The 14,916-nt window shown below is 41.0% G+C and overlaps 1 protein-coding gene across 1 annotated transcript in view; it reads left to right on the top strand.

The window, feature by feature from the left end:
- GPR161 (G protein-coupled receptor 161) overlaps positions 1 to 14,916 on the top strand; it is a 55,381-nt gene that overhangs the window by 16,750 nt on the left and 23,715 nt on the right. The window lies entirely within an intron of this gene.

Here is a 14,916-nt window from a genome sequence, read left to right as displayed (position 1 = left end):
AGTGACAGGGGAATACTTTTGGGGTTTTGAATAAGCAGTGACTTGTTCATGTGTTTTGACTTCTATTTTAACAGGCTTACTCTGGTTGCTGTGTTGAGGATGGGGACAATGGCGGATGCAGATGCTTTCTCTTTAGTGAGAAAACGATTTTAATAATGCAGAGAAGACATAACCTGGACCAGAGTGATGGTAGCAGAGATAGAAAGACATAGTTGAAGACTAGATACATTCCAAAAGTAGATCCATTAGCCAGTAGATTTGCTAATGGATCAGGCAGGAGATGTGAGAGAAAGTGAGGAGTCAGGAGTGACTTCAGAGTTTAGGGTCTGAGCAACTGGAAGGATGAGGATACCACAACATGAGTTGAAGAGACATGGAAAGAGCAGATTTGAGAGGCAAAGGATTTGAAGTCTGATTTTGGACATGTTAGGCTTGTGGTACCTGTGCCATTCAAGTAGAGATATTGAGTAACCAGTCAGGAACTCCAGGGAGTGGTATTGGCTTCTCTCTGCCTGAGCACCAGCTCCTGACCAGACCCTTGGTCCATTTGCCCTGGGTATCACCACGGGAACATCTGGCAGCAGCATCAGGTCAACTTGGACCAAGCTTGAGCAGGCCTGACCTGATCTGACCCAGCTATGCCTTTGGGGTTTGCTGGGGTCCCAGCTCCAGGCAGGCTGGCCTTGGCCAGCGTCTGTGGAGGCTTTCCTGAGCCTGCCCTGGGAAAGCTGGCATTTCTCTTCTGCCACCTGGGGAAGTAGTGTGGTCCAGGCTGGGTGTCCAGCTCAGAAAGCTATTTCTGTATTGAGGTCTTGCTTGACCTTCAGTCTGCTAAGGCCTCCCCAGAGAGCTGTTGTCAACCCGCCACTGCTTTCTGTCTCCTAAAGCGCTTTTCTGTTGTCTTCATCATGACTTCAGCTGGTTGTTTGTGGATTTTCTGGGAGGCTGAAGTGAACCCTCCCCATCTGTGTTGGCCAGCAAACACAAGGATGATGATGCCACTTTCAGTGTTGCTGGGGGAGGCTTGGGAGGGAGGCCAGTGGCCCTTTGAAAAAATTCGACAGTCCATGGCTCAGAGTCCAGCTTGGCTTAGTACTGAGTGTTCTCCTCATTCTCTAACACGCATAACAAAAACTGCACCAGAGGAATTTGATGAACAAAAAATGAGTTTTGCTTTACCATGTGATCTGGGGACAGTGCAACATGATGAATTGTTTTACTCAGTGGTTTTACCTTGGAAGTCACTGCTGGACTAGTTCCTAGTGAGGAATAATATGGTGCAGACATAGCTTGTATTTCCCCCTCTACTGCAGGAGGAGTTTACTCTGTATACTGTCTGAAGTTCTTTTCTTTTTCATCAGTGGTTGAGAAACCGTGAAGATAGCTGACTTCCTTCATTTCATGACTCTCTCAATCCCATGGGGAGAGAAGTTAAAAAGAAGATACCCTGGTATATTTTTTCCAACTTTTTTATTGCTGTAAAATAAATATACCTAACATAAAATTTATCTTCTGAGCCATTTTTAAGTGTACAGTTCAGTAGTATTTAGGGCTTCCCTGGTGGCTCAGAGGGTTGAGCATCTGCCTGCAATGCAGGAGACCAGGGTTTGATCCCTGGGTCGGGAAGATCCCCTGGAGGAGGAAATGGCTACCCACTCCAGTATTCTTGCCTGGAGAATCCCAAAGATGGAAGAGCCTGGTAGGCTACAGTCCACGGGGTCGCAAAGAGTCAGATACGACTGAGTGACTTCACTTTTCACTTTCTTTCAGTAGTATTTAGTACATTTATATGGTATAGTCATTGTCATCATCTGTCTCCAGAACTCTTCTCACCTTGCAAAACTAAACCCATTAAACAACTCTCCCGTCTCCCTCTTACCAGCCCCTGGCAACCACCATTCTACTTTCCATCTCTATGATTTTGACTACTCTTAAGTACCTCATACAAGTAGAATCATACAATATTTGTCTTTTTGTGGCTGGTTTACTTCACTTAGCATAATGTCCTCAAAGTTCATCCATGTCGTAGCATATGTCAAAGTTTCTCTCCTTTTAAAGGCTGAATAATGTTCTTTTATGTGGATATACCATATTATGCTTAGCATTTCACAGTCAGTGGACACTTGGATTTCTTTCACGTTTTAGCTACCATGAATAATGCTGCTATGAACCATGGTGTACAAATATCTCTTTGAGGTCTTTTTTACAATCAGTCACTTTTTCTATTTGTTTGTATATTTATTTGGGGCTGCAGTGCATGCTCTGTGCAGGCTTTCCCTAGTTGTGGTCTGTGGGCTTCTCCTGGTGGTGGCTTCTCTTGTCACAGAGCGCAGGCTTAGGGCTCGTGGGCTTAGTTGCCCCACGGCATGTGGGATCTTCCCAAACCAGGGATCAAACCCCTGTCCCCTGCATTGGCAGACAGATTCTTAACTACTGGACCACCAGGGGAGTCCCTCTCTTTGAGATCTTGCTTTCAGTTATTTGGGGTATACATCCAGAAGCAGAATTGCTGGATCATATGGTAATTCTATGTTTAATTTTTTGAGAAATTGCTGTACTGTTTTCCACAGTAGCTGTACCATTTTACATTCCCGTCAACAGTCTACAAGGGTTCCAGATTCTCCACATCCTCACCAGCACTTGCTATTTTCTGGGTTCTCTTTGGATGGTAGCCATTCTAATGAGTGTGAGGTGATACCTCATAGTTTTGCTTTGCTTTTCCTAGGGATCAGTGAAGTTGAGCATCTTTTCATGTGCTTATTGGGTAGTCATGTATCTTTTTTGGATATGGAGACTTTTGTTGTTGAATTTCAGGAGTTCTTAATATATGCTGAATATTCATTTATAGTCTTATATATGATTTGCAAATATTTTCTCTCAATCTGTGTGTTGCTCTGTCCCTGGTATCTTTTGATATACAAATTTTTAAAATTTTCATCAAGTTCAGTTTGTCAATTTTTTCTTTTGTGCCTGTACCTTTGGCATCACATTCAAGAAATCATTGCCGAATTCAGGGTTGTGACTTGGTATATTTTTGTATCTCTTTAAAGCCTCACTCCCCCATATTTATTTGTTTATTTCTTTCTTTCAATCAAGTTATTAGACCAATAGATCAGTAACACATTTTAGAATTCATAAATCTTTATTAATTCATTCTGCAAGCAGGGAGAGCATTCCAACTCGAGGCAGAAGCCAGAGCAAGTTGGAAAGGGCAGCATGTAAGCATAGCTGGCTGGAGCAGAACGCACATAAAGGGGTTGGTGGGTGAAAAGCCTGGGATTTAGATGAGGCCACACCATGTTGAATCCTACTGCTGTGGTGAGTAGGTAAATTGAAAGTAGTCTCATAGCCATAGGACCAAGTTGGAGAGCTGTTATCAAATATTCTCTTGAACTGGGCACTTAACCTTTCTGAGCCTCAATATCCCCACTTTATTCATTTAACAAACATATGTGGTGCCAAATTCTATTTTAAGCACTCTTCAAATATTAACTCATTGATTTTTGTCCATCAAGCATATGAGGTACTTATTCCTGAGCAAGAAATATTATCTCCATTTGACAGAGTGGGGAACTGATGCCCAGAGAGGTCAGATAACATGTCAAGACCATAGAGTCAGTAGCTAGTGGAGCTGGGATGTGAACCCAGGCTCTCTAGTTCAGCTCATGCTCTTAACCGTATGTCATGCTGCTTCTCTGAAACAGGGAGAAGAATAATTCCTACCTCTAAAAGTTATTCCGGAGATGAAATGATGTATGTAAACTTACATTGTCTGTTGCACATTGTTTTGCCAATACTGATTATTATTAGTTAATAATAACTAAAGAACACTTTGGAAATGGGTAAGTTTCTCAAGGGCATAGAGAGAAAGGGACAGATCAAGTACTGAGCCTTGGGAAATGTTTTTGCTGAGAAACAGGAGCTTAGTTTTGGAAAGACATCTGACAGAGTTATGGCTGAAAGTTAGATCTTTGTGGAGAGAGTCATGGTCATTGAGGAGCCCTAGACTCCAGACTTTCAATCCTTACAAAGGAAATTGTTGAGGTTGGTGATGTTGTTTGATGTATATACAGAGGTGACCAAAGCCAGGTCTTTCCCACTGGCCAACCAAGAATTCAGACAAGGACCACAGGGTCACTGGGGTTCTGACTCTAGCTTCTTTTCCATCTTCTGGTACATGCTCCCAAACAGCCCAGGGTTCAGACCTGCATTACAGGTAAAGTGGGATGTTTTGGAAGAGGAAATTACTAGGTTTGTGGTGCCCTTGTGGGGACAAGAACAAAGCACTGTGCATTGTAACAGACCCTGGGCTGGCTGGGTAGACACATCCCTCTGGGGCTGCAGGGGTGGACTCATCAACCCACTGTCTTTGGAACAACTTTCATGTGTATGCCAGGGAAGGACAGAGGAATGCAGGGAAGGAGACCCAGGGTTCCTGGGATCTCTTTCTGGCTATCAACGAGTTGTGTGGTCTGGTTTGTGGGTGGGATAGGGGTGGGGGTTCACTGTCTAGCTCAGTTACCTTAGTGGAAGACAGGTTGTTAATTTGAATATTTTCCCCAGCTGCACCCCCTCAACTGCTCCAGTTGGTGATTGATGAGTAAAATGCTTTGAGGTGCTGAGTTGAAGATCCCCTGAAAATATGGCCAAAATACCATCACGGTGATTTCACTTGAGTTTATTTGAAGTGGTGTTTGGAAACATTTCTTCACCTGGAGGGTTGTTCATTTGAACCTATCATACATTTGATTTCTTTAGATGAGGGCATGTGGCAGTCCCAGCTTTTAGGCTGCTCAGCTCTTCATAAAAATGGGAGGCCACAGAATGAGCCACTGTCCCAGTTGCGTTTGTTTAAGAATATCAGAAGAGATATCCTAAAAGAAACTGTTTTATCTGGAGAAGACTTTTGAAGAGGTCAGGTGTATCTTGTCATGTCCATTACCCTTGTTAGAGAGGTGCCAAGGGCCTGCCTCCTACTGACTAGCATGATCTCACAGCACTCATCTGAGCCTTGGCCTGTGGCCTGTGGAATCTCAGGCTGTCGCTTTGATGGCCCCATTTGTAATGGGTATTTTAGGGGTGAATGAGGCCTTCTTTTCCTTGTAGTAGCTTGTGGACTGGATCACGGATCTCCTGGGAGGTGAAAAGCTTACTTATGCTTCCATGTGAAGAAACTCCATGATACTAGGGTCCATGGGTCTGTGGCGTGGTCTGTGACAAGAAGAAAAGTTCTCAAGAAGGAGACTGAGGCAGGCAGAGCTGTGCCTGAGGAGTTGGCCTACCCGTGAGAAAGGGAAGGTTCCTGGTATCAGTGTCCAGAGAGGTGGAGTCTTGATGTGCTGTATCAGATCATGGTGTATCAGAGTATCAGTCAGGATTCTTCAAGTTGCAAGTGACAGAAACCTAGTCAAATTGGCATAAGTGAAGGAGAAAATCACTAGGTCATATAACTGAGAAGAACAAGAAGATTCAGAATCGCATATTATTTCACCAGCATTTGTGAATGGACTCATTCATCGGACACGACTGAGCGACTTCACTTTCACTTTTCACTTTCATGCATTGGAGAAGGCAATGGCAACCCACTCCAGTGTTCTTGCCTGGAGAATCCCAGGGACGGGGGAGCCTGGTGGGCTGCCGTCTATGGGGTCACACAGAGTCGGACACGACTGAAGTGACTTAGCAGCAGCAGCATTCAGTGTTCTCCCCACCTGCCTCTTTCTCTCTCCCTTTCGTTCTCATTCTCTTACCCTTTTTTGTCTGTGAGCTGTTTCCTTGTTGTGTCCAAGATGGCCAGCTGCTGCAATGCTAGGCCCACAATGGTAGGCTAGCCCGTCCCCCAGCTGTTCCAGCCAGTGTCCTAGGTCCTGTGACCATGGCCTCAAAATATGGGAAGGTCCTTTCCCAAAGTAAAATCAGGGCGAGCTCTTCAAGTAGAACCACAATATGAAGTGAAGGCTCACTGTGTCCAGATCCTGTCCTAGGCACTTGATATAAATAAACTCACTTGGTCCTCACAATTATTTGGTGAGGAAGATAATGTTCTTTTAAAAATTTCTTTATTTTTTTCTTCTTTTTGGCCGTGCTCAGTCTTCACTGTGGCGCATGGGCTCTTCACTGTAGTGCAGTCTTCTCTAGTTGCGGCCTGTGGACTTCTTGTGTTGTGGAGCACAGGCTGCAGACCTCACAGGCTTCTCTGCTTGTAGCACATGGGCTTAATTGCCCTGCTGCATATGGGTTCTTAGTTCCCCAACCGGGGAACCCACATCCCCTGCATTGGCAGATGGATTCTTAAGCCCCTCAGAAAGATAATATTCTTCCTTACAGGAGCTGAGCTTCAAACCTAGGTAGTCTTTAGAGTCTGTACATTTAACCACCATGCCACGCAACCTCTAACAAGTACAGGGAAACAGCAGGAAAAAAGTCCACTGTAGGTTGATGAAAATCAGAATTCTGGGTAAAAATATGAGATGGAACCAGAACATATCTAAATTTATCCAATTAAATAAGGGGAAGCGAGAGAATCCACCTTTATATTGTAGTAATTCTGTTTTTGCAATGCAAGACATTTCTAGAATTATTTCTTGGGAATTAGCATGCAGGCTGGTCTATAAAACACAATAGATACCTGTCTCAATATCCTATAGTGTTGCCTTGTTTATTTACCCAAAAGGTTATTGACCTCTCCCTCAAGTGACAAGATTTGGCTTTGAATGATTTGAGGTTGTTGTCAGTGATCTAACCCAGCAGATAAGCCACTGTCTCTGGGAATATTCAAGAAAACCAAAGGCAGTTCCCAAAGAGGACTGACTGTGATGCTTGGAGCCATGACAGTAAAGACAAGGACATATCCAGCCTTTCTTGGTGACGTGGCTGAGTGGGCTAGCTCTCTTTCCCAGGAATAATTTCCGATATGTTTATTCAAGTTGTGTTCTAGTCACATTGTTTCTTGGAGTTGCAGCCCAAGGTGATTTATTTGCTCAGGGCAGGACGTAGGGAGAGTGGGAGTCAGAAACATCTCTGTGTCTGGCAGCATCACTGGCCAGGAGAGTGGCGATGTGAGTCACTCTTGAATTTGCTTCCATTCAATATGCCCTGGCTTGTTGAGCCCTGAGTAGGCTGGTCGCCTGCCAGGAAGCCTTCCCTGGCTGGGATATTCCCAATCCTCTGTCTTGTTAAAGTACACCCCTGGGGGATTTGCTGGGGCTTGTGCCAGAGGCTAGGGTTTTGGATTTTCCTGGGTGGGCAGCTCTTTGACTACATTCCCCTTCTGCCTTCTGGGGCGAATTGGACCAGATGATCTCAAGGGCAGCAGCCAACCCTGGGTTCTCTGATTCTGAGTTCACTAGTGTCCCTGCTAATAGGGCCACTGGAGAGGAACCATGTCAAACAGTACTTTTCTCCTTTTTAAAGCTTTTGGATTGGAAGCTTAACATCCTATTTTTATTTTTTTTAGTGGCTACATTTATTATGCTAACACTCATATTTGATTTAACAATGACAAACGTTTGAAGGTTAGTCATTTATCAACAAATAATTACTGATGTACCTACTATGGCCAGGCACTTGTCCAGGTGTTGGGAAACAGCCATAACTAAGTCTCTGGCCTGAGTATAAACTAACTTGTTAGGAATATTTTTAGTACAATCATACCTTTAAGAGCTTCCATTTTGCTTTGAGTTTTAATTTCATCTTGGTTTTAAAGCTCCCAAGTTAGCTATTTTTATAAAACTTGGTGTTGATGTTTAACTTTTTAAATTTAAATTTCATTTTTTTGCTGTTCTTATTTTAGATTCATCCATGTATTTACCACTTTCCATTCTAACAGTTGATTTTTATACCCTACCCCTTATTTCTGGATTCGGTTTCCTTCATGAAATGTATTTTTAAAGGGATCATTCAAATAAGGAATGATCAGTAAACATTCACTCTCTGTTTGCCTCAAAAGAATATTGTGCCCCCTCTTGAATGGTATTATAGAACCATAAGGCAAGAGTTCTTTTCTTTACCACTTCTGTGATTATTCCACTGTTTTCTGGCCTCTATTTTCTGTTTTCTTCAAAAGAGGAGTCTGCTGTTTATCTAATTATTACGTCTTTATAGGGAAATTTGCTTTTGCCATTTTCTCTGTATCTTGGTGTCATTTTTCACTGTGATGTTCCTTAATGTAAACTTTTTCTAATTTATCTTTAGAACTCGATATGCTGTTTTGTTCTAAGGACTCGTGTTTCTCTAATTCTAGAAAATGTTCAATTAAACGTCTAAATAATACATCAACCTTGAGGTAGACAGTGTCTGTTGACCCTAATGTTAGTTGGATGCTTTTGAATCAATTAACAGAAACCTAATTGAAAATAGCTTTAAAAATAATTTTACAATTTTATTACTTTGCATGATTAGAAGCCAAGGTGAATGTGACTTCAGGATTTGTTGATTAAACAATTCCGGATCAAGCCTTTCTTATTTGCCATGCTCAGCATGTGCCCAGCACCTGTAATAATCCCAAGGTGGCTGTCACAGCTCTGCTCTCTTGGCCATTAAGAAAAGACTTCTCTTCTAGGGTCTTTGTGAGATCAAAGCAGCTTTTCCCAGAAATCCACTGACTTTCAAGAAGAAAGGGAAAACGATAGTTTAGACCACTCAAGATCTAACTTTCAGAACCAGGGATCCGATCAACCTTCTCTGAGTCACCGGGAGGAGGACTGGACACCGAAACAAAGTCAGAGGTCTGCTAGTAAGGAAAAAAAACTGAAGCTGGTTTCTGGGTAGACACCCAAGAGTATCTGCTCCCTTTCACTCTAATCTCTCCAGAGCCTGCTTCTTTTGAATATATGTTGAATCTGCTTATCCTGTTCTTCATGTGTGTTGACTTTTGTTGGATATTTTTATTTTTTTAAGCTTTTTTTGTTGCCTTCTGAGTAGTTCCCTCAGAACTGTCTTCCAGTTCACCATCTTTCTCTTTAGCTGAATCTGTTGTTCAACATACTCTGAGTATTTAATTTTGGTTGGTTAAAATTCTGATTTCTAGAATTTATATTTGGTTCTTTTTCACAATTATTATTAGTTTTTCATGATGTCATATTTTTTCACTATGGTTTCTACCTCTTTTTCTTTTAAAGATTTTAATTGTGTTTATTTTATGATCTCTTTTATATTTTTCTATTAATTCAAGTTCTTGGAATATCAGTTCCTCTGGTTTTTGTTTTGTGGATTCTCCTTCAGGGCAAATGCTACGCATTCACTTTCATTAAATGTTTATTTTGTGAGTGTGGAAATTCACTGCAGAGCCATTTTGTGTCTACTTCTGCTAGAATTAATTTTTATATGAATTTATTAGCTTGCATAGTACATAATTTATAAATTTGGTACCCTCATCAGCATGGCACATGACTCAATGTGTGATTTCTCATGGAAAAAACTTCAGGCATCACCGAGAGCTTCAGATAAATGACTATTTTTGCCACTGTCCTTTGCTAATAAGAGGATTTTTTTCTAATCCCTTTTTCATGGAGGAACCCATTCCTTATGCAGGGTACTGGTTTCAGTTCTCTGCCTTGTGACCCAGAGTCATCCTCTGACATAAGAAGACCTCAGCCCTAGGGGTTTTGAACTAGGTCTAATGGGCTTTTGGCTACAGTTGTGAGATTACAACAATGGCTTTGAGTTTTCTCTCTGTTTTCTGTTACCTATGGATTTCCCTTTCTTTTTTCAAATTTGGCTTTTTAAAAACTTTTGGATCATATTTAACCCAACATTTCCATGGATTTGGAGCAGGAAAGATGTTCACATTAGCTGAGTTCATCATGTTTCCAGAAATGATTTCCATAATGAGTGAAAAACACTACACTTTGCTCAAGTAAAGTAATTATACTTATCAAGTACTTCCTGTTCATTCCCTCATTTGCCTTTTTTTATTTAAAACATTTGTGTTTTATTCATGTTTATTCTATTTTATTGAGGTGTAATTGCTGTACGGTATTATGTGTTGTAGATGTGCAAAATAGTGATTCATGGTTTTTAAAGGTTACACTCCATTCATAGTTACTTAAAAATATTGGCTATATTCCCCATATTGTACGGTATATCCTTGTAGCTTGTTTTATACCAAATAGTTTGTACCTCTTAATTCCCTACCCCTTTGTATCCCTCCCCTCATTGTGTGTGTTAATCTCTCAGTCGAGTCCAGCTGTTTGCAATCCCATGGACTGTAGCCCACCAGGCTCCCCTGTCCTGGAATTTTCCAGGCAAGAATACTGGAATGGGTTCCCATGCCCTCCTTCAGGGAATCTTACTGACCTAGGGATCAAACCTGGGTCTCCCACATTGCAGGTAGATTCTTTACCATTTGAGCCACAATTTGTACTTTATTGAAGAGCTTAAAAAATAGTGACGGAATCCAGGTGGGTGAACCTATGATGGTGGAAAGACAAGAGTGGAACATACCTGGAAAAGGGCACTTGTGCTGCAATCTGAGCCGTCTCCACTCTCGTCACCCCGTTCTGCACGGTCAGGAGATAAACACAGGCATTGCTTGTATTTGTGCCCCTCGTTGTAGCTTATTTTATACCTAATAGTTTGTACCTCTTAATTAATTCCCTCTCATATGCCTTTGGTAGCTACTAGTTCTCTATATGTCAGCTTCTTTTTTATTATATTCATTAGTTTCATTTTTTAGATTGCACATATAAGTGATAACACACAGTAATTGTCTGGTTTATTTCACTTAGCATAATACTCTCCATGTCCATTCATGTTGTTGCCAATGAAAAAAAGTACTGTGTTTTTATGAAAAGTGTGGTTCATCCTCACTCCCAGGGAACAAACAGTTTAGTGGGAATCAAGAGGAGCATGCTGTTAATTACAAGGCATATTAGGGGGACACTGCTTTGCTTGGCTAAAGTAATTATACCTCATGAAGTACTTCCTGGTCATCCTCTCATTTGCCTTTTATGTTTTGAATTTCTTCATCTTTCTAACTGCATTCTGGGAAATTTCCTTGAGCCTGTTTTTATATTTATATTTGAATAGTGAATTCATACAGATACCCACAGTAAGTAAGCTAAAACCACAGGGTTCTTCCTCACCTTTCTCTATTCTCTGATTTGTTTCTTCTTTCTCCCATAGTTAGAAATGTGTTTCCCAATGTAAGCATGTATATTCAGTTGCTCTACACTCAAAAAGAATTGTAAACTTAAAACACCATTAACAACATCTAACCTGCTGTGTAAACTTAGTGGTTCTCTTGTCTATACAATATACACCATTAAGAGTTTATAGTCAAAACATTGCATTTAAAAGCTACTTGAATTAATTCTTTTCTTTGTTTGATTGTTATCAATCTAACACATAATTTGGCTTATTTTTTTTTCTGTTTGCAATCAATTATACATTTACTTTGGCTTTATTGACTATGCCAAAGCCTTTGACTGTGTGGATCACAATAAACTGTGGAAAATTCTGAAAGAGATGGGAATACCAGACCACCTGACCTGCCTCTTGAGAAACCTATATGCAGGTCGGGAAGCAACAGTTAGAACTGGACATGGAACAACAGACTGGTTCCAAATAGGAAAAGGAGTACGTCAAGGCTGTATATTGTCACCCTGCTTATTTAACTTCTATGCTGAGTACATCATGAGAAACGCTGGGCTGGAAGAAGCACACGCTGCAATTAATATTGCCAGGAGAAATATCCATAACCTCAGATATGCAGATGACACCGCCCTTATGGCAGAAAGTGAAGAGGAACTAAAAAGCCTCTTGATGAAAGTGAAAGTGGAGAGTGAAAAAGTTGGCTTAAAGCTCAGCATTCAGAAAACTAAGATCATGGCATCTGGTCCCATCACTTCATGGGAAATAGATGGGGAAACAGTGGAAACAATGTCAGACTTTTATTTTTGGGGGCTCCAAAATCACTGCAGATGGTAACTGCAGCCATGAAATTAAAAGACGCTTACTCCTTGGAAGGAAAGTTATGACCAACCTAGACAGCATTTTAAAAAGCAGAGACGTTACTTTGCCAACAAGATCCATCTAGTCAAGGCTATGGTTTTTCCATTGGTCATGTATGGATGTGAAAGTTGGACTGTGAAGAAAGCTGAGCACTGAAGAATTGATGCTTTTGAACTGTGGTGCTGGAGAAGACTCTTGAGAGTCCCTTGGACTGCAAGGAGATCCAACCAGTCCATTCTAAAGGAGATCAGTCCTGGGTGTTCATTGGAAGGACTGATGCTGAAGGTGAAATTCCAGTACTTTGGCCACCTCATGCGAAGAGTTGACTCATTGGAAAGACTCTGATGCTGGGAGGGATTGGGGGCAGGAGGAGAAGGGGACGACAGAGGATGAGATGGCTGGATGGCATCACCAACTCGATGGACATGAGTTTGGGTAAACTCCAGGAGTTGGTGATGGACAGGGAGGCCTGGCGTGCTGCAATTCATGGGGTCGCCAAGAGTCGGACACAACTGAGCGACTGAACTGAATTGAACTGATACATTTACTTTTTATATACATTTTTATTTAACTTAGTATGTAAAATATTTACATGGTTCAAAAATCGAAACTGTGGGACTTCACTGGTGGCTCAGTGGTAAAGAATGCAGGAGACACTAGTTCAATCCCTGATATGGAAAGATCCCGCATGCTGCACACAACTATGGAGCCTGTGCGCTAGAGCCCAGGAGCCCACGTGACCCAACTGCTGAAGTCCGAGCACCCTAGAGTCTGTGCTCCGCAACAAGAGAAGCCACCTCAATGAGAAGCCCACACACTGCAACGAAAAGTAGCCCCTGCTTTCTGCAACTAGAGAAAGACACACACAACAACAAAGACCCAGCATAGTCAACAATACATAAATAAAATAAAATAAATTTTTACATAATCTACCTTTCAAGAAAAAAATCAAAACTGTAAAAACATACTTAGAGAAGTCTACTTCCATCTGTATCTTAGTTTCTGGTTATCTTTCCTACTTTTCTTTTTGCATAATTAAATATGAAGAGTGAAAATGTGTTAAGTTGCTCAGTCGTGTCCAACTCTTTACGGCCCCATGGCTCCTCTGTCCATGGAATTCTCCAGGTGAGAATACTGGAGTGGGTTGCCATTTCCTTCTCCACGGATCTTCCCGACCCAGGGATTGAACTCAGGCCTCCTGCATTGCAGGCAGATTCTTTACTGTCTGAGTCACATATATTTATGTATATTTAATGTACAAATCTATTATTTCTCCCCTTTTCTCAAACATTTTCTTTTTTTTAATAACTGCCTTAATAAAATAACCCTGCATATCTATTATTTTATGTTATGAACTTATATCTTCAGAGTAAATATCTAGAAATGGGATTGCTAGATCAAAGCTTGGGTGCCTATGTAGCTTTGTTAGGTATTACCAGATCCTCCTCCCTTCAGTTTTTACACTTTGCATTCCCATGTGGAGGGTAGGAGAATGCCTGCTTCCCCACAGCCTCCCCAACAGACAGAGTTGCCAAACTTTTGAATTTTTACTGGCCTGAAAGGCAAGAGATAGTACCTCAGTGTAATTTTAGTGTCCATTCCTGTTATTTTGAATGAAACAGAACATCTTTTCATGCATTTAAGGACAATTAGTGTATCTTTTTCTGTGAACTCTCTGTGTATGCCTTTTTTCAAGTTTATTGAGATATATTTGACACATAATACTGTATAAGTTTCAGATGTACATGATGATTTGATATATGTGCATATTGCAAAACAATTACCACCATAAATTTAGTTAACAGCCATCATCTCATATAGTTGCCATTTTTAAAAAAATGTCTTTTACCCACTTTCTACCTTTTTATTTTTAGGAATTCCTTGTGAATTAGAATGATTAGTCCTCTGTGATATACGTTTTAAGTATTTTCTCCCATTTTGTCATTTGTCTAATGACTCAGAATTTGTTTTCTTTACCGCAATGTTATCACTTATACAGTTAAGTATAACATGCTTATAGGACCTTTATTTGAGATTTGCTTAGTTGCTCAGTCCTGTCTGACTCTCTGAGACCCTATGGACTGCAGCCTGCCAGACTTCTCTGTCCATGGGATTTTCCAGGCGAGAATACTGGAATGGCTTGCATTTCCTTCTCCAGGGGATCTTCTCAACCCAGGGATTGAACCAGTTAATAATTTACTTATAAGAATGAACAAAATTTATAACTCAAGGAATAAAATCCAAAAATAAGCTAACAAAGAAATAGAAGGCATAATTATAAAGTATATTTATCACACAAAACTGGAGTACCTAACATATTGCATAGCTGAATCAAAATTCAGAATATTTTAGCAGCCTGGAAATATGAACCAAAATGCACAAAATGATGTTTTGTACTTAGGCTTAAAAACACTAATTCCATTAGTTCAAGCCTGAGGACACGTGCCTTTACATAAACTCATATGTGTATAAACAAACCTTCGGTTTTAATTGACCACACATTTGTATAAGTCCAACAGTTAACAGATAACAGTTGCTAAAAGAAAATGCACTCTTAGAATGAACTATAGTAGAAGATTATCCTGATGATGGAGAAAATTTTCCCTTTATGCTCACCATTTACCAGATATCCAGAATGATATGTTCAGTTTGGAGGACCACAAATCAATAGGGTCATTGAAATTGGTGAGAAACCGAGGAAGTCTGGCTTAGTAAAGAGTCCAGAAGTCACATCAGGAGCCTGGAGATTTAATCTGGAGAAAAGAAAGCAAGTCATGTGTGAAATATTTGAAGGCTGTCAAGAGTAGGTGGGATGAGAATTAATTGATGCCATTCAAGCTGGCAGGATCTGTGGTTGTGACCTATGAATGAGGCTTGCTGTAAAGGGAGACTTTCTAAACTGACCTTTAGGGCTGCTGGGAAGGGGAAGGACTGCCTTCCTTACCCTACCAGCCCCCTATGGCC

The sequence above is a fragment of the Bison bison genome, unplaced genomic scaffold, assembly GCF_000754665.1.
Source record: "Bison bison bison isolate TAMUID 2011002044 unplaced genomic scaffold, Bison_UMD1.0 scf7180017864229, whole genome shotgun sequence".
Classification (NCBI taxonomy): Eukaryota; Metazoa; Chordata; class Mammalia; order Artiodactyla; family Bovidae; genus Bison; species Bison bison.
This window is presented reverse-complemented; position numbering and strand designations above follow the sequence as displayed.